The sequence below is a fragment of the Rhinoderma darwinii genome, assembly GCF_050947455.1.
Source record: "Rhinoderma darwinii isolate aRhiDar2 chromosome 5 unlocalized genomic scaffold, aRhiDar2.hap1 SUPER_5_unloc_7, whole genome shotgun sequence".
NCBI lineage: Eukaryota > Metazoa > Chordata > Amphibia > Anura > Rhinodermatidae > Rhinoderma > Rhinoderma darwinii.
The window spans coordinates 879,366-895,865 of NW_027461820.1; the positions used below are offsets into that span (position 1 = coordinate 879,366).

The 16,500-nt window shown below is 47.8% G+C and overlaps 11 non-coding genes across 11 annotated transcripts; all 11 read left to right on the forward strand.

Annotated features, from left to right (window-relative positions):
* The first annotated feature begins 547 nt into the window (after nucleotides 1-547).
* On the forward strand, nucleotides 548-738 carry LOC142696527 (U2 spliceosomal RNA). Its single transcript, XR_012864414.1, has one exon. It is a non-coding gene; the product is annotated as a U2 spliceosomal RNA (small nuclear RNA).
* A 1,296-nt stretch (nucleotides 739-2,034) lies between these two features.
* On the forward strand, nucleotides 2,035-2,225 carry LOC142696563 (U2 spliceosomal RNA). Its single transcript, XR_012864447.1, has one exon. It is a non-coding gene; the product is annotated as a U2 spliceosomal RNA (small nuclear RNA).
* A 1,304-nt stretch (nucleotides 2,226-3,529) lies between these two features.
* LOC142696528 (U2 spliceosomal RNA) lies at nucleotides 3,530-3,720 on the forward strand. The gene has a single exon (XR_012864415.1). It is a non-coding gene; the product is annotated as a U2 spliceosomal RNA (small nuclear RNA).
* Nucleotides 3,721-4,996: 1,276 nt separating this feature from the next.
* On the forward strand, nucleotides 4,997-5,187 carry LOC142696529 (U2 spliceosomal RNA). The gene has a single exon (XR_012864416.1). It is a non-coding gene; the product is annotated as a U2 spliceosomal RNA (small nuclear RNA).
* A 1,296-nt stretch (nucleotides 5,188-6,483) lies between these two features.
* On the forward strand, nucleotides 6,484-6,674 carry LOC142696530 (U2 spliceosomal RNA). The gene has a single exon (XR_012864417.1). It is a non-coding gene; the product is annotated as a U2 spliceosomal RNA (small nuclear RNA).
* Nucleotides 6,675-7,966: 1,292 nt separating this feature from the next.
* LOC142696531 (U2 spliceosomal RNA) lies at nucleotides 7,967-8,157 on the forward strand. The gene has a single exon (XR_012864418.1). It is a non-coding gene; the product is annotated as a U2 spliceosomal RNA (small nuclear RNA).
* Nucleotides 8,158-9,449: 1,292 nt separating this feature from the next.
* LOC142696533 (U2 spliceosomal RNA) lies at nucleotides 9,450-9,640 on the forward strand. The gene has a single exon (XR_012864419.1). It is a non-coding gene; the product is annotated as a U2 spliceosomal RNA (small nuclear RNA).
* Nucleotides 9,641-10,932: 1,292 nt separating this feature from the next.
* LOC142696534 (U2 spliceosomal RNA) lies at nucleotides 10,933-11,123 on the forward strand. The gene has a single exon (XR_012864420.1). It is a non-coding gene; the product is annotated as a U2 spliceosomal RNA (small nuclear RNA).
* Nucleotides 11,124-12,415: 1,292 nt separating this feature from the next.
* On the forward strand, nucleotides 12,416-12,606 carry LOC142696574 (U2 spliceosomal RNA). Its single transcript, XR_012864457.1, has one exon. It is a non-coding gene; the product is annotated as a U2 spliceosomal RNA (small nuclear RNA).
* A 1,281-nt stretch (nucleotides 12,607-13,887) lies between these two features.
* LOC142696535 (U2 spliceosomal RNA) lies at nucleotides 13,888-14,078 on the forward strand. Its single transcript, XR_012864421.1, has one exon. It is a non-coding gene; the product is annotated as a U2 spliceosomal RNA (small nuclear RNA).
* Nucleotides 14,079-15,366: 1,288 nt separating this feature from the next.
* LOC142696536 (U2 spliceosomal RNA) lies at nucleotides 15,367-15,557 on the forward strand. The gene has a single exon (XR_012864422.1). It is a non-coding gene; the product is annotated as a U2 spliceosomal RNA (small nuclear RNA).
* The last annotated feature ends 943 nt before the right edge of the window (nucleotides 15,558-16,500 follow it).

A 16,500-nucleotide genomic window follows, 5' to 3' on the forward strand; every position in this document is an offset into this window, starting at 1 on the left:
TGTTGCAGTGTTGCCCTCTCAGGCAACACTGAGTGACTGACTGAGCCTCACCGTCTTATATAAAGTTCAGACGGAACTTTGCACGTGTCATAGTGGAGCCCTCAGGATTCCAGAGCCAGCTTTCTGACATCATAATGGGGCCTCAGAGATAAAAGCCTGGGCCCAGGCAGTGTTGGTCAGTGCTGCTCAGCAGGCAGCACTGGACTGGACTGGATTACAGCTGATACAAGGTGTGAAGGAACAAGGGGTGGCTGTGGGCATGCACTTGCTGCCGCTGCCAGTGTTTATCTGCATGGCAGCAGGGCATTTGGGCGTTGCCAGGAAGGCGTTTTTATGTAGATTCCTCCTCTTTCAGCACTGCATTGTGGTGCAAGCAAAAGAAGCAAATCCTGTCTGGCTTCCTCTCCGGCCTTTATTCACCTCCCGTGTAGCTGTGAGTGTGTGAGCCTGCAGGGCCCCATGGAATTGCCTAGAAGTAGGCTGAATCGCTGCAAGGGCTGAACAGCAGTATCGGGCAGGCTCGGGCAACGCGCGGCCCGTTCGGGTTATCGCTTCTCGGCCTTTTGGCTAAGATCAAGTGTAGTATCTGTTCTTATCAGTTTAATATCTGATACGTCCCCTATCTGGGGACCATATATTAAATGGATTTTTAGAACAGGGAGATGGAAATAGAGCTTGCTCTGTCCACTCCACGCATTGACCTGGTATTGCAGTATTTCCAGGACCGGTGCACCCTTTCCTTATGTGTTGACTAAAAGCAGATTCCAAAAGTGTTTTTTGTCTTTGCTATTGTTTCTGTCTTTCTGAAGGGATCTCCCCTTTTAATCCCATTATTTCAACACCTGTTGGACAATGCATGAGTGATAATGAGCTCATTGATTAAATGCAATTAATGAATAGATTGCCACCTCTTGTTGTGTGTCGTCTGTGTTTCTGTGTTTCCGGCATTTCACATTGGAACACCTCATTCACCTTCCTTGTCTTCTCTCCGCCCTCCCTTTTAGGTAAGTTAAAGAGCTGCACCTGAGCCAGCCACTGATTGATTGATTGATTGATTGATTGATTGATTGATTGATTGATTGATTGATTGATTGATGCAGCACAACAGTCAAATAGTGGAGTGGAGTAGGGGAACAGCAAACAGCCAATAAAGCAGCCCGCCCGCTCGCCTGCCCGCCACAATGGACCTACCTGTGTACACTAGATGGATGTGATGGAATGTACTGTCGTCCCTACATTTCAAGAAGAAGTAAGAATTGCAGTTGCAACAAAGCCTTGCTTGCCTACAAAGAGAGCAGCAATTTGGATTTGTTACTATGTTACCTAGAAGAATAACAAACTGTGCAAGGATGGAGGTTGTAGGAGCAAGGAGAAGTTGTCTGTAAAGTTGGTGGATGCCTATTTTCCATTTTGCAGTCCCTTGTCTCCCTCTTGTGGCCTCCTGGAGGCAACTAGCTGTGCAAAAAAAAGACAGCCTGGCGGCCGGCTGTTGCAGTGTTGCCCTCTCAGGCAACACTGAGTGACTGACTGAGCCTCACCGTCTTATATAAAGTTCAGACGGAACTTTGCACGTGTCATAGTGGAGCCCTCAGGATTCCAGAGCCAGCTTTCTGACATCATAATGGGGCCTCAGAGATAAAAGCCTGGGCCCAGGCAGTGTTGGTCAGTGCTGCTCAGCAGGCAGCACTGGACTGGACTGGATTACAGCTGATACAAGGTGTGAAGGAACAAGGGGTGGCTGTGGGCATGCACTTGCTGCCGCTGCCAGTGTTTATCTGCATGGCAGCAGGGCATTTGGGCGTTGCCAGGAAGGCGTTTTTATGTAGATTCCTCCTCTTTCAGCACTGCATTGTGGTGCAAGCAAAAGAAGCAAATCCTGTCTGGCTTCCTCTCCGGCCTTTATTCACCTCCCGTGTAGCTGTGAGTGTGTGAGCCTGCAGGGCCCCATGGAATTGCCTAGAAGTAGGCTGAATCGCTGCAAGGGCTGAACAGCAGTATCGGGCAGGCTCGGGCAACGCGCGGCCCGTTCGGGTTATCGCTTCTCGGCCTTTTGGCTAAGATCAAGTGTAGTATCTGTTCTTATCAGTTTAATATCTGATACGTCCCCTATCTGGGGACCATATATTAAATGGATTTTTAGAACAGGGAGATGGAAATAGAGCTTGCTCTGTCCACTCCACGCATTGACCTGGTATTGCAGTATTCCCAGGACCGGTGCACCCTTTCCTTATGTGTTGACTAAAAGCAGATTCCAAAAGTGTTTTTTGTCTTTGCTATTGTTTCTGTCTTTCTGAAGGGATCTCCCCTTTTAATCCCATTATTTCAACACCTGTTGGACAATGCATGAGTGATAATGAGCTCATTGATTAAATGCAATTAATGAATAGATTGCCACCTCTTGTTGTGTGTCGTCTGTGTTTCTGTGTTTCCGGCATTTCACATTGGAACACCTCATTCACCTTCCTTGTCTTCTCTCCGCCCTCCCTTTTAGGTAAGTTAAAGAGCTGCACCTGAGCCAGCCACTGATTGATTGATTGATTGATTGATTGATTGATTGATTGATTGATTGATTGATTGATTGATTGATTGATGCAGCACAACAGTCAAATAGTGGAGTGGAGTAGGGGAACAGCAAACAGCCAATAAAGCAGCCCGCCCGCTCGCCTGCCCGCCACAATGGACCTACCTGTGTACACTAGATGGATGTGATGGAATGTACTGTCGTCCCTACATTTCAAGAAGAAGTAAGAATTGCAGTTGCAACAAAGCCTTGCTTGCCTACAAAGAGAGCAGCAATTTGGATTTGTTACTATGTTACCTAGAAGAATAACAAACTGTGCAAGGATGGAGGTTGTAGGAGCAAGGAGAAGTTGTCTGTAAAGTTGGTGGATGCCTATTTTCCATTTTGCACTCCCTTGTCTCCCTCTTGTGGCCTCCTGGAGGCAACTAGCTGTGCAAAAAAAAGACAGCCTGGCGGCCGGCTGTTGCAGTGTTGCCCTCTCAGGCAACACTGAGTGACTGACTGAGCCTCACCATCTTATATAAAGTTCAGACGGAACTTTGCACGTGTCATAGTGGAGCCCTCAGGATTCCAGAGCCAGCTTTCTGACATCATAATGGGGCCTCAGAGATAAAAGCCTGGGCCCAGGCAGTGTTGGTCAGTGCTGCTCAGCAGGCAGCACTGGACTGGACTGGATTACAGCTGATACAAGGTGTGAAGGAACAAGGGGTGGCTGTGGGCATGCACTTGCTGCCGCTGCCAGTGTTTATCTGCATGGCAGCAGGGCATTTGGGCGTTGCCAGGAAGGCATTTTTATGTAGATTCCTCCTCTTTCAGCACTGCATTGTGGTGCAAGCAAAAGAAGCAAATCCTGTCTGGCTTCCTCTCCGGCCTTTATTCACCTCCCGTGTAGCTGTGAGTGTGTGAGCCTGCAGGGCCCCATGGAATTGCCTAGAAGTAGGCTGAATCGCTGCAAGGGCTGAACAGCAGTATCGGGCAGGCTCGGGCAACGCGCGGCCCGTTCGGGTTATCGCTTCTCGGCCTTTTGGCTAAGATCAAGTGTAGTATCTGTTCTTATCAGTTTAATATCTGATACGTCCCCTATCTGGGGACCATATATTAAATGGATTTTTAGAACAGGGAGATGGAAATAGAGCTTGCTCTGTCCACTCCACGCATTGACCTGGTATTGCAGTATTTCCAGGACCGGTGCACCCTTTCCTTATGTGTTGACTAAAAGCAGATTCCAAAAGTGTTTTTTGTCTTTGCTATTGTTTCTGTCTTTCTGAAGGGATCTCCCCTTTTAATCCCATTATTTCAACACCTGTTGGACAATGCATGAGTGATAATGAGCTCATTGATTAAATGCAATTAATGAATAGATTGCCACCTCTTGTTGTGTGTCGTCTGTGTTTCTGTGTTTCCGGCATTTCACATTGGAACACCTCATTCACCTTCCTTGTCTTCTCTCCGCCCTCCCTTTTAGGTAAGTTAAAGAGCTGCACCTGAGCCAGCCACTGATTGATTGATTGATTGATTGATTGATTGATTGATTGATGCAGCACAACAGTCAAATAGTGGAGTGGAGTAGGGGAACAGCAAACAGCCAATAAAGCAGCCCGCCCGCTCGCCTGCCCGCCACAATGGACCTACCTGTGTACACTAGATGGATGTGATGGAATGTACTGTCGTCCCTACATTTCAAGAAGAAGTAAGAATTGCAGTTGCAACAAAGCCTTGCTTGCCTACAAAGAGAGCAGCAATTTGGATTTGTTACTATGTTACCTAGAAGAATAACAAACTGTGCAAGGATGGAGGTTGTAGGAGCAAGGAGAAGTTGTCTGTAAAGTTGGTGGATGCCTATTTTCCATTTTGCAGTCCCTTGTCTCCCTCTTGTGGCCTCCTGGAGGCAACTAGCTGTGCAAAAAAAAGACAGCCTGGCGGCCGGCTGTTGCAGTGTTGCCCTCTCAGGCAACACTGAGTGACTGACTGAGCCTCACCGTCTTATATAAAGTTCAGACGGAACTTTGCACGTGTCATAGTGGAGCCCTCAGGATTCCAGAGCCAGCTTTCTGACATCATAATGGGGCCTCAGAGATAAAAGCCTGGGCCCAGGCAGTGTTGGTCAGTGCTGCTCAGCAGGCAGCACTGGACTGGACTGGATTACAGCTGATACAAGGTGTGAAGGAACAAGGGGTGGCTGTGGGCATGCACTTGCTGCCGCTGCCAGTGTTTATCTGCATGGCAGCAGGGCATTTGGGCGTTGCCAGGAAGGCGTTTTTATGTAGATTCCTCCTCTTTCAGCACTGCATTGTGGTGCAAGCAAAAGAAGCAAATCCTGTCTGGCTTCCTCTCCGGCCTTTATTCACCTCCCGTGTAGCTGTGAGTGTGTGAGCCTGCAGGGCCCCATGGAATTGCCTAGAAGTAGGCTGAATCGCTGCAAGGGCTGAACAGCAGTATCGGGCAGGCTCGGGCAACGCGCGGCCCGTTCGGGTTATCGCTTCTCGGCCTTTTGGCTAAGATCAAGTGTAGTATCTGTTCTTATCAGTTTAATATCTGATACGTCCCCTATCTGGGGACCATATATTAAATGGATTTTTAGAACAGGGAGATGGAAATAGAGCTTGCTCTGTCCACTCCACGCATTGACCTGGTATTGCAGTATTTCCAGGACCGGTGCACCCTTTCCTTATGTGTTGACTAAAAGCAGATTCCAAAAGTGTTTTTTGTCTTTGCTATTGTTTCTGTCTTTCTGAAGGGATCTCCCCTTTTAATCCCATTATTTCAACACCTGTTGGACAATGCATGAGTGATAATGAGCTCATTGATTAAATGCAATTAATGAATAGATTGCCACCTCTTGTTGTGTGTCGTCTGTGTTTCTGTGTTTCCGGCATTTCACATTGGAACACCTCATTCACCTTCCTTGTCTTCTCTCCGCCCTCCCTTTTAGGTAAGTTAAAGAGCTGCACCTGAGCCAGCCACTGATTGATTGATTGATTGATTGATTGATTGATTGATTGATTGATTGATTGATTGATTGATGCAGCACAACAGTCAAATAGTGGAGTGGAGTAGGGGAACAGCAAACAGCCAATAAAGCAGCCCGCCCGCTCGCCTGCCCGCCACAATGGACCTACCTGTGTACACTAGATGGATGTGATGGAATGTACTGTCGTCCCTACATTTCAAGAAGAAGTAAGAATTGCAGTTGCAACAAAGCCTTGCTTGCCTACAAAGAGAGCAGCAATTTGGATTTGTTACTATGTTACCTAGAAGAATAACAAACTGTGCAAGGATGGAGGTTGTAGGAGCAAGGAGAAGTTGTCTGTAAAGTTGGTGGATGCCTATTTTCCATTTTGCAGTCCCTTGTCTCCCTCTTGTGGCCTCCTGGAGGCAACTAGCTGTGCAAAAAAAAGACAGCCTGGCGGCCGGCTGTTGCAGTGTTGCCCTCTCAGGCAACACTGAGTGACTGACTGAGCCTCACCGTCTTATATAAAGTTCAGACGGAACTTTGCACGTGTCATAGTGGAGCCCTCAGGATTCCAGAGCCAGCTTTCTGACATCATAATGGGGCCTCAGAGATAAAAGCCTGGGCCCAGGCAGTGTTGGTCAGTGCTGCTCAGCAGGCAGCACTGGACTGGACTGGATTACAGCTGATACAAGGTGTGAAGGAACAAGGGGTGGCTGTGGGCATGCACTTGCTGCCGCTGCCAGTGTTTATCTGCATGGCAGCAGGGCATTTGGGCGTTGCCAGGAAGGCGTTTTTATGTAGATTCCTCCTCTTTCAGCACTGCATTGTGGTGCAAGCAAAAGAAGCAAATCCTGTCTGGCTTCCTCTCCGGCCTTTATTCACCTCCCGTGTAGCTGTGAGTGTGTGAGCCTGCAGGGCCCCATGGAATTGCCTAGAAGTAGGCTGAATCGCTGCAAGGGCTGAACAGCAGTATCGGGCAGGCTCGGGCAACGCGCGGCCCGTTCGGGTTATCGCTTCTCGGCCTTTTGGCTAAGATCAAGTGTAGTATCTGTTCTTATCAGTTTAATATCTGATACGTCCCCTATCTGGGGACCATATATTAAATGGATTTTTAGAACAGGGAGATGGAAATAGAGCTTGCTCTGTCCACTCCACGCATTGACCTGGTATTGCAGTATTTCCAGGACCGGTGCACCCTTTCCTTATGTGTTGACTAAAAGCAGATTCCAAAAGTGTTTTTTGTCTTTGCTATTGTTTCTGTCTTTCTGAAGGGATCTCCCCTTTTAATCCCATTATTTCAACACCTGTTGGACAATGCATGAGTGATAATGAGCTCATTGATTAAATGCAATTAATGAATAGATTGCCACCTCTTGTTGTGTGTCGTCTGTGTTTCTGTGTTTCCGGCATTTCACATTGGAACACCTCATTCACCTTCCTTGTCTTCTCTCCGCCCTCCCTTTTAGGTAAGTTAAAGAGCTGCACCTGAGCCAGCCACTGATTGATTGATTGATTGATTGATTGATTGATTGATTGATTGATTGATTGATTGATGCAGCACAACAGTCAAATAGTGGAGTGGAGTAGGGGAACAGCAAACAGCCAATAAAGCAGCCCGCCCGCTCGCCTGCCCGCCACAATGGACCTACCTGTGTACACTAGATGGATGTGATGGAATGTACTGTCGTCCCTACATTTCAAGAAGAAGTAAGAATTGCAGTTGCAACAAAGCCTTGCTTGCCTACAAAGAGAGCAGCAATTTGGATTTGTTACTATGTTACCTAGAAGAATAACAAACTGTGCAAGGATGGAGGTTGTAGGAGCAAGGAGAAGTTGTCTGTAAAGTTGGTGGATGCCTATTTTCCATTTTGCAGTCCCTTGTCTCCCTCTTGTGGCCTCCTGGAGGCAACTAGCTGTGCAAAAAAAAGACAGCCTGGCGGCCGGCTGTTGCAGTGTTGCCCTCTCAGGCAACACTGAGTGACTGACTGAGCCTCACCGTCTTATATAAAGTTCAGACGGAACTTTGCACGTGTCATAGTGGAGCCCTCAGGATTCCAGAGCCAGCTTTCTGACATCATAATGGGGCCTCAGAGATAAAAGCCTGGGCCCAGGCAGTGTTGGTCAGTGCTGCTCAGCAGGCAGCACTGGACTGGACTGGATTACAGCTGATACAAGGTGTGAAGGAACAAGGGGTGGCTGTGGGCATGCACTTGCTGCCGCTGCCAGTGTTTATCTGCATGGCAGCAGGGCATTTGGGCATTGCCAGGAAGGCGTTTTTATGTAGATTCCTCCTCTTTCAGCACTGCATTGTGGTGCAAGCAAAAGAAGCAAATCCTGTCTGGCTTCCTCTCCGGCCTTTATTCACCTCCCGTGTAGCTGTGAGTGTGTGAGCCTGCAGGGCCCCATGGAATTGCCTAGAAGTAGGCTGAATCGCTGCAAGGGCTGAACAGCAGTATCGGGCAGGCTCGGGCAACGCGCGGCCCGTTCGGGTTATCGCTTCTCGGCCTTTTGGCTAAGATCAAGTGTAGTATCTGTTCTTATCAGTTTAATATCTGATACGTCCCCTATCTGGGGACCATATATTAAATGGATTTTTAGAACAGGGAGATGGAAATAGAGCTTGCTCTGTCCACTCCACGCATTGACCTGGTATTGCAGTATTTCCAGGACCGGTGCACCCTTTCCTTATGTGTTGACTAAAAGCAGATTCCAAAAGTGTTTTTTGTCTTTGCTATTGTTTCTGTCTTTCTGAAGGGATCTCCCCTTTTAATCCCATTATTTCAACACCTGTTGGACAATGCATGAGTGATAATGAGCTCATTGATTAAATGCAATTAATGAATAGATTGCCACCTCTTGTTGTGTGTCGTCTGTGTTTCTGTGTTTCCGGCATTTCACATTGGAACACCTCATTCACCTTCCTTGTCTTCTCTCCGCCCTCCCTTTTAGGTAAGTTAAAGAGCTGCACCTGAGCCAGCCACTGATTGATTGATTGATTGATTGATTGATTGATTGATTGATTGATTGATTGATTGATGCAGCACAACAGTCAAATAGTGGAGTGGAGTAGGGGAACAGCAAACAGCCAATAAAGCAGCCCGCCCGCTCGCCTGCCCGCCACAATGGACCTACCTGTGTACACTAGATGGATGTGATGGAATGTACTGTCGTCCCTACATTTCAAGAAGAAGTAAGAATTGCAGTTGCAACAAAGCCTTGCTTGCCTACAAAGAGAGCAGCAATTTGGATTTGTTACTATGTTACCTAGAAGAATAACAAACTGTGCAAGGATGGAGGTTGTAGGAGCAAGGAGAAGTTGTCTGTAAAGTTGGTGGATGCCTATTTTCCATTTTGCAGTCCCTTGTCTCCCTCTTGTGGCCTCCTGGAGGCAACTAGCTGTGCAAAAAAAAGACAGCCTGGCGGCCGGCTGTTGCAGTGTTGCCCTCTCAGGCAACACTGAGTGACTGACTGAGCCTCACCGTCTTATATAAAGTTCAGACGGAACTTTGCACGTGTCATAGTGGAGCCCTCAGGATTCCAGAGCCAGCTTTCTGACATCATAATGGGGCCTCAGAGATAAAAGCCTGGGCCCAGGCAGTGTTGGTCAGTGCTGCTCAGCAGGCAGCACTGGACTGGACTGGATTACAGCTGATACAAGGTGTGAAGGAACAAGGGGTGGCTGTGGGCATGCACTTGCTGCCGCTGCCAGTGTTTATCTGCATGGCAGCAGGGCATTTGGGCGTTGCCAGGAAGGCGTTTTTATGTAGATTCCTCCTCTTTCAGCACTGCATTGTGGTGCAAGCAAAAGAAGCAAATCCTGTCTGGCTTCCTCTCCGGCCTTTATTCACCTCCCGTGTAGCTGTGAGTGTGTGAGCCTGCAGGGCCCCATGGAATTGCCTAGAAGTAGGCTGAATCGCTGCAAGGGCTGAACAGCAGTATCGGGCAGGCTCGGGCAACGCGCGGCCCGTTCGGGTTATCGCTTCTCGGCCTTTTGGCTAAGATCAAGTGTAGTATCTGTTCTTATCAGTTTAATATCTGATACGTCCCCTATCTGGGGACCATATATTAAATGGATTTTTAGAACAGGGAGATGGAAATAGAGCTTGCTCTGTCCACTCCACGCATTGACCTGGTATTGCAGTATTTCCAGGACCGGTGCACCCTTTCCTTATGTGTTGACTAAAAGCAGATTCCAAAAGTGTTTTTTGTCTTTGCTATTGTTTCTGTCTTTCTGAAGGGATCTCCCCTTTTAATCCCATTATTTCAACACCTGTTGGACAATGCATGAGTGATAATGAGCTCATTGATTAAATGCAATTAATGAATAGATTGCCACCTCTTGTTGTGTGTCGTCTGTGTTTCTGTGTTTCCGGCATTTCACATTGGAACACCTCATTCACCTTCCTTGTCTTCTCTCCGCCCTCCCTTTTAGGTAAGTTAAAGAGCTGCACCTGAGCCAGCCACTGATTGATTGATTGATTGATTGATTGATTGATTGATTGATTGATTGATTGATTGATGCAGCACAACAGTCAAATAGTGGAGTGGAGTAGGGGAACAGCAAACAGCCAATAAAGCAGCCCGCCCGCTCGCCTGCCCGCCACAATGGACCTACCTGTGTACACTAGATGGATGTGATGGAATGTACTGTCGTCCCTACATTTCAAGAAGAAGTAAGAATTGCAGTTGCAACAAAGCCTTGCTTGCCTACAAAGAGAGCAGCAATTTGGATTTGTTACTATGTTACCTAGAAGAATAACAAACTGTGCAAGGATGGAGGTTGTAGGAGCAAGGAGAAGTTGTCTGTAAAGTTGGTGGATGCCTATTTTCCATTTTGCAGTCCCTTGTCTCCCTCTTGTGGCCTCCTGGAGGCAACTAGCTGTGCAAAAAAAAGACAGCCTGGCGGCCGGCTGTTGCAGTGTTGCCCTCTCAGGCAACACTGAGTGACTGACTGAGCCTCACCGTCTTATATAAAGTTCAGACGGAACTTTGCACGTGTCATAGTGGAGCCCTCAGGATTCCAGAGCCAGCTTTCTGACATCATAATGGGGCCTCAGAGATAAAAGCCTGGGCCCAGGCAGTGTTGGTCAGTGCTGCTCAGCAGGCAGCACTGGACTGGACTGGATTACAGCTGATACAAGGTGTGAAGGAACAAGGGGTGGCTGTGGGCATGCACTTGCTGCCGCTGCCAGTGTTTATCTGCATGGCAGCAGGGCATTTGGGCGTTGCCAGGAAGGCGTTTTTATGTAGATTCCTCCTCTTTCAGCACTGCATTGTGGTGCAAGCAAAAGAAGCAAATCCTGTCTGGCTTCCTCTCCGGCCTTTATTCACCTCCCGTGTAGCTGTGAGTGTGTGAGCCTGCAGGGCCCCATGGAATTGCCTAGAAGTAGGCTGAATCGCTGCAAGGGCTGAACAGCAGTATCGGGCAGGCTCGGGCAACGCGCGGCCCGTTCGGGTTATCGCTTCTCGGCCTTTTGGCTAAGATCAAGTGTAGTATCTGTTCTTATCAGTTTAATATCTGATACGTCCCCTATCTGGGGACCATATATTAAATGGATTTTTAGAACAGGGAGATGGAAATAGAGCTTGCTCTGTCCACTCCACGCATTGACCTGGTATTGCAGTATTTCCAGGACCGGTGCACCCTTTCCTTATGTGTTGACTAAAAGCAGATTCCAAAAGTGTTTTTTGTCTTTGCTATTGTTTCTGTCTTTCTGAAGGGATCTCCCCTTTTAATCCCATTATTTCAACACCTGTTGGACAATGCATGAGTGATAATGAGCTCATTGATTAAATGCAATTAATGAATAGATTGCCACCTCTTGTTGTGTGTCGTCTGTGTTTCTGTGTTTCCGGCATTTCACATTGGAACACCTCATTCACCTTCCTTGTCTTCTCTCCGCCCTCCCTTTTAGGTAAGTTAAAGAGCTGCACCTGAGCCAGCCACTGATTGATTGATTGATTGATTGATTGATTGATTGATTGATTGATTGATTGATTGATGCAGCACAACAGTCAAATAGTGGAGTGGAGTAGGGGAACAGCAAACAGCCAATAAAGCAGCCCGCCCGCTCGCCTGCCCGCCACAATGGACCTACCTGTGTACACTAGATGGATGTGATGGAATGTACTGTCGTCCCTACATTTCAAGAAGAAGTAAGAATTGCAGTTGCAACAAAGCCTTGCTTGCCTACAAAGAGAGCAGCAATTTGGATTTGTTACTATGTTACCTAGAAGAATAACAAACTGTGCAAGGATGGAGGTTGTAGGAGCAAGGAGAAGTTGTCTGTAAAGTTGGTGGATGCCTATTTTCCATTTTGCAGTCCCTTGTCTCCCTCTTGTGGCCTCCTGGAGGCAACTAGCTGTGCAAAAAAAAGACAGCCTGGCGGCCGGCTGTTGCAGTGTTGCCCTCTCAGGCAACACTGAGTGACTGACTGAGCCTCACCGTCTTATATAAAGTTCAGACGGAACTTTGCACGTGTCATAGTGGAGCCCTCAGGATTCCAGAGCCAGCTTTCTGACATCATAATGGGGCCTCAGAGATAAAAGCCTGGGCCCAGGCAGTGTTGGTCAGTGCTGCTCAGCAGGCAGCACTGGACTGGACTGGATTACAGCTGATACAAGGTGTGAAGGAACAAGGGGTGGCTGTGGGCATGCACTTGCTGCCGCTGCCAGTGTTTATCTGCATGGCAGCAGGGCATTTGGGCGTTGCCAGGAAGGCGTTTTTATGTAGATTCCTCCTCTTTCAGCACTGCATTGTGGTGCAAGCAAAAGAAGCAAATCCTGTCTGGCTTCCTCTCCGGCCTTTATTCACCTCCCGTGTAGCTGTGAGTGTGTGAGCCTGCAGGGCCCCATGGAATTGCCTAGAAGTAGGCTGAATCGCTGCAAGGGCTGAACAGCAGTATCGGGCAGGCTCGGGCAACGCGCGGCCCGTTCGGGTTATCGCTTCTCGGCCTTTTGGCTAAGATCAAGTGTAGTATCTGTTCTTATCAGTTTAATATCTGATACGTCCCCTATCTGGGGACCATATATTAAATGGATTTTTAGAACAGGGAGATGGAAATAGAGCTTGCTCTGTCCACTCCACGCATTGACCTGGTATTGCAGTATTTCCAGGACCGGTGCCACCCTTTCCTTATGTGTTGACTAAAAGCAGATTCCAAAAGTGTTTTTTGTCTTTGCTATTGTTTCTGTCTTTCTGAAGGGATCTCCCCTTTTAATCCCATTATTTCAACACCTGTTGGACAATGCATGAGTGATAATGAGCTCATTGATTAAATGCAATTAATGAATAGATTGCCACCTCTTGTTGTGTGTCGTCTGTGTTTCTGTGTTTCCGGCATTTCACATTGGAACACCTCATTCACCTTCCTTGTCTTCTCTCCGCCCTCCCTTTTAGGTAAGTTAAAGAGCTGCACCTGAGCCAGCCACTGATTGATTGATTGATTGATTGATTGATTGATTGATTGATTGATGCAGCACAACAGTCAAATAGTGGAGTGGAGTAGGGGAACAGCAAACAGCCAATAAAGCAGCCCGCCCGCTCGCCTGCCCGCCACAATGGACCTACCTGTGTACACTAGATGGATGTGATGGAATGTACTGTCGTCCCTACATTTCAAGAAGAAGTAAGAATTGCAGTTGCAACAAAGCCTTGCTTGCCTACAAAGAGAGCAGCAATTTGGATTTGTTACTATGTTACCTAGAAGAATAACAAACTGTGCAAGGATGGAGGTTGTAGGAGCAAGGAGAAGTTGTCTGTAAAGTTGGTGGATGCCTATTTTCCATTTTGCAGTCCCTTGTCTCCCTCTTGTGGCCTCCTGGAGGCAACTAGCTGTGCAAAAAAAAGACAGCCTGGCGGCCGGCTGTTGCAGTGTTGCCCTCTCAGGCAACACTGAGTGACTGACTGAGCCTCACCGTCTTATATAAAGTTCAGACGGAACTTTGCACGTGTCATAGTGGAGCCCTCAGGATTCCAGAGCCAGCTTTCTGACATCATAATGGGGCCTCAGAGATAAAAGCCTGGGCCCAGGCAGTGTTGGTCAGTGCTGCTCAGCAGGCAGCACTGGACTGGACTGGATTACAGCTGATACAAGGTGTGGAGGAACAAGGGGTGGCTGTGGGCATGCACTTGCTGCCGCTGCCAGTGTTTATCTGCATGGCAGCAGGGCATTTGGGCGTTGCCAGGAAGGCGTTTTTATGTAGATTCCTCCTCTTTCAGCACTGCATTGTGGTGCAAGCAAAAGAAGCAAATCCTGTCTGGCTTCCTCTCCGGCCTTTATTCACCTCCCGTGTAGCTGTGAGTGTGTGAGCCTGCAGGGCCCCATGGAATTGCCTAGAAGTAGGCTGAATCGCTGCAAGGGCTGAACAGCAGTATCGGGCAGGCTCGGGCAACGCGCGGCCCGTTCGGGTTATCGCTTCTCGGCCTTTTGGCTAAGATCAAGTGTAGTATCTGTTCTTATCAGTTTAATATCTGATACGTCCCCTATCTGGGGACCATATATTAAATGGATTTTTAGAACAGGGAGATGGAAATAGAGCTTGCTCTGTCCACTCCACGCATTGACCTGGTATTGCAGTATTTCCAGGACCGGTGCACCCTTTCCTTATGTGTTGACTAAAAGCAGATTCCAAAAGTGTTTTTTGTCTTTGCTATTGTTTCTGTCTTTCTGAAGGGATCTCCCCTTTTAATCCCATTATTTCAACACCTGTTGGACAATGCATGAGTGATAATGAGCTCATTGATTAAATGCAATTAATGAATAGATTGCCACCTCTTGTTGTGTGTCGTCTGTGTTTCTGTGTTTCCGGCATTTCACATTGGAACACCTCATTCACCTTCCTTGTCTTCTCTCCGCCCTCCCTTTTAGGTAAGTTAAAGAGCTGCACCTGAGCCAGCCACTGATTGATTGATTGATTGATTGATTGATTGATTGATTGATTGATTGATTGATGCAGCACAACAGTCAAATAGTGGAGTGGAGTAGGGGAACAGCAAACAGCCAATAAAGCAGCCCGCCCGCTCGCCTGCCCGCCACAATGGACCTACCTGTGTACACTAGATGGATGTGATGGAATGTACTGTCGTCCCTACATTTCAAGAAGAAGTAAGAATTGCAGTTGCAACAAAGCCTTGCTTGCCTACAAAGAGAGCAGCAATTTGGATTTGTTACTATGTTACCTAGAAGAATAACAAACTGTGCAAGGATGGAGGTTGTAGGAGCAAGGAGAAGTTGTCTGTAAAGTTGGTGGATGCCTATTTTCCATTTTGCAGTCCCTTGTCTCCCTCTTGTGGCCTCCTGGAGGCAACTAGCTGTGCAAAAAAAAGACAGCCTGGCGGCCGGCTGTTGCAGTGTTGCCCTCTCAGGCAACACTGAGTGACTGACTGAGCCTCACCGTCTTATATAAAGTTCAGACGGAACTTTGCACGTGTCATAGTGGAGCCCTCAGGATTCCAGAGCCAGCTTTCTGACATCATAATGGGGCCTCAGAGATAAAAGCCTGGGCCCAGGCAGTGTTGGTCAGTGCTGCTCAGCAGGCAGCACTGGACTGGACTGGATTACAGCTGATACAAGGTGTGAAGGAACAAGGGGTGGCTGTGGGCATGCACTTGCTGCCGCTGCCAGTGTTTATCTGCATGGCAGCAGGGCATTTGGGCGTTGCCAGGAAGGCGTTTTTATGTAGATTCCTCCTCTTTCAGCACTGCATTGTGGTGCAAGCAAAAGAAGCAAATCCTGTCTGTCTTCCTCTCCGGCCTTTATTCACCTCCCGTGTAGCTGTGAGTGTGTGAGCCTGCAGGGCCCCATGGAATTGCCTAGAAGTAGGCTGAATCGCTGCAAGGGCTGAACAGCAGTATCGGGCAGGCTCGGGCAACGCGCGGCCCGTTCGGGTTATCGCTTCTCGGCCTTTTGGCTAAGATCAAGTGTAGTATCTGTTCTTATCAGTTTAATATCTGATACGTCCCCTATCTGGGGACCATATATTAAATGGATTTTTAGAACAGGGAGATGGAAATAGAGCTTGCTCTGTCCACTCCACGCATTGACCTGGTATTGCAGTATTTCCAGGACCGGTGCACCCTTTCCTTATGTGTTGACTAAAAGCAGATTCCAAAAGTGTTTTTTGTCTTTGCTATTGTTTCTGTCTTTCTGAAGGGATCTCCCCTTTTAATCCCATTATTTCAACACCTGTTGGACAATGCATGAGTGATAATGAGCTCATTGATTAAATGCAATTAATGAATAGATTGCCACCTCTTGTTGTGTGTTGTCTGTGTTTCTGTGTTTCCGGCATTTCACATTGGAACACCTCATTCACCTTCCTTGTCTTCTCTCCGCCCTCCCTTTTAGGTAAGTTAAAGAGCTGCACCTGAGCCAGCCACTGATTGATTGATTGATTGATTGATTGATTGATTGATTGATTGATTGATTGATTGATTGATTGATGCAGCACAACAGTCAAATAGTGGAGTGGAGTAGGGGAACAGCAAACAGCCAATAAAGCAGCCCGCCCGCTCGCCTGCCCGCCACAATGGACCTACCTGTGTACACTAGATGGATGTGATGGAATGTACTGTCGTCCCTACATTTCAAGAAGAAGTAAGAATTGCAGTTGCAACAAAGCCTTGCTTGCCTACAAAGAGAGCAGCAATTTGGATTTGTTACTATGTTACCTAGAAGAATAACAAACTGTGCAAGGATGGAGGTTGTAGGAGCAAGGAGAAGTTGTCTGTAAAGTTGGTGGATGCCTATTTTCCATTTTGCAGTCCCTTGTCTCCCTCTTGTGGCCTCCTGGAGGCAACTAGCTGTGCAAAAAAAAAGACAGCCTGGCGGCCGGCTGTTGCAGTGTTGCCCTCTCAGGCAACACTGAGTGACTGACTGAGCCTCACCGTCTTATATAAAGTTCAGACGGAACTTTGCACGTGTCATAGTGGAGCCCTCAGGATTCCAGAGCCAGCATTCTGACATCATAATGGGGCCTCAGAGATAAAAGCCTGGGCCCAGGCAGTGTTGGTCAGTGCTGCTCA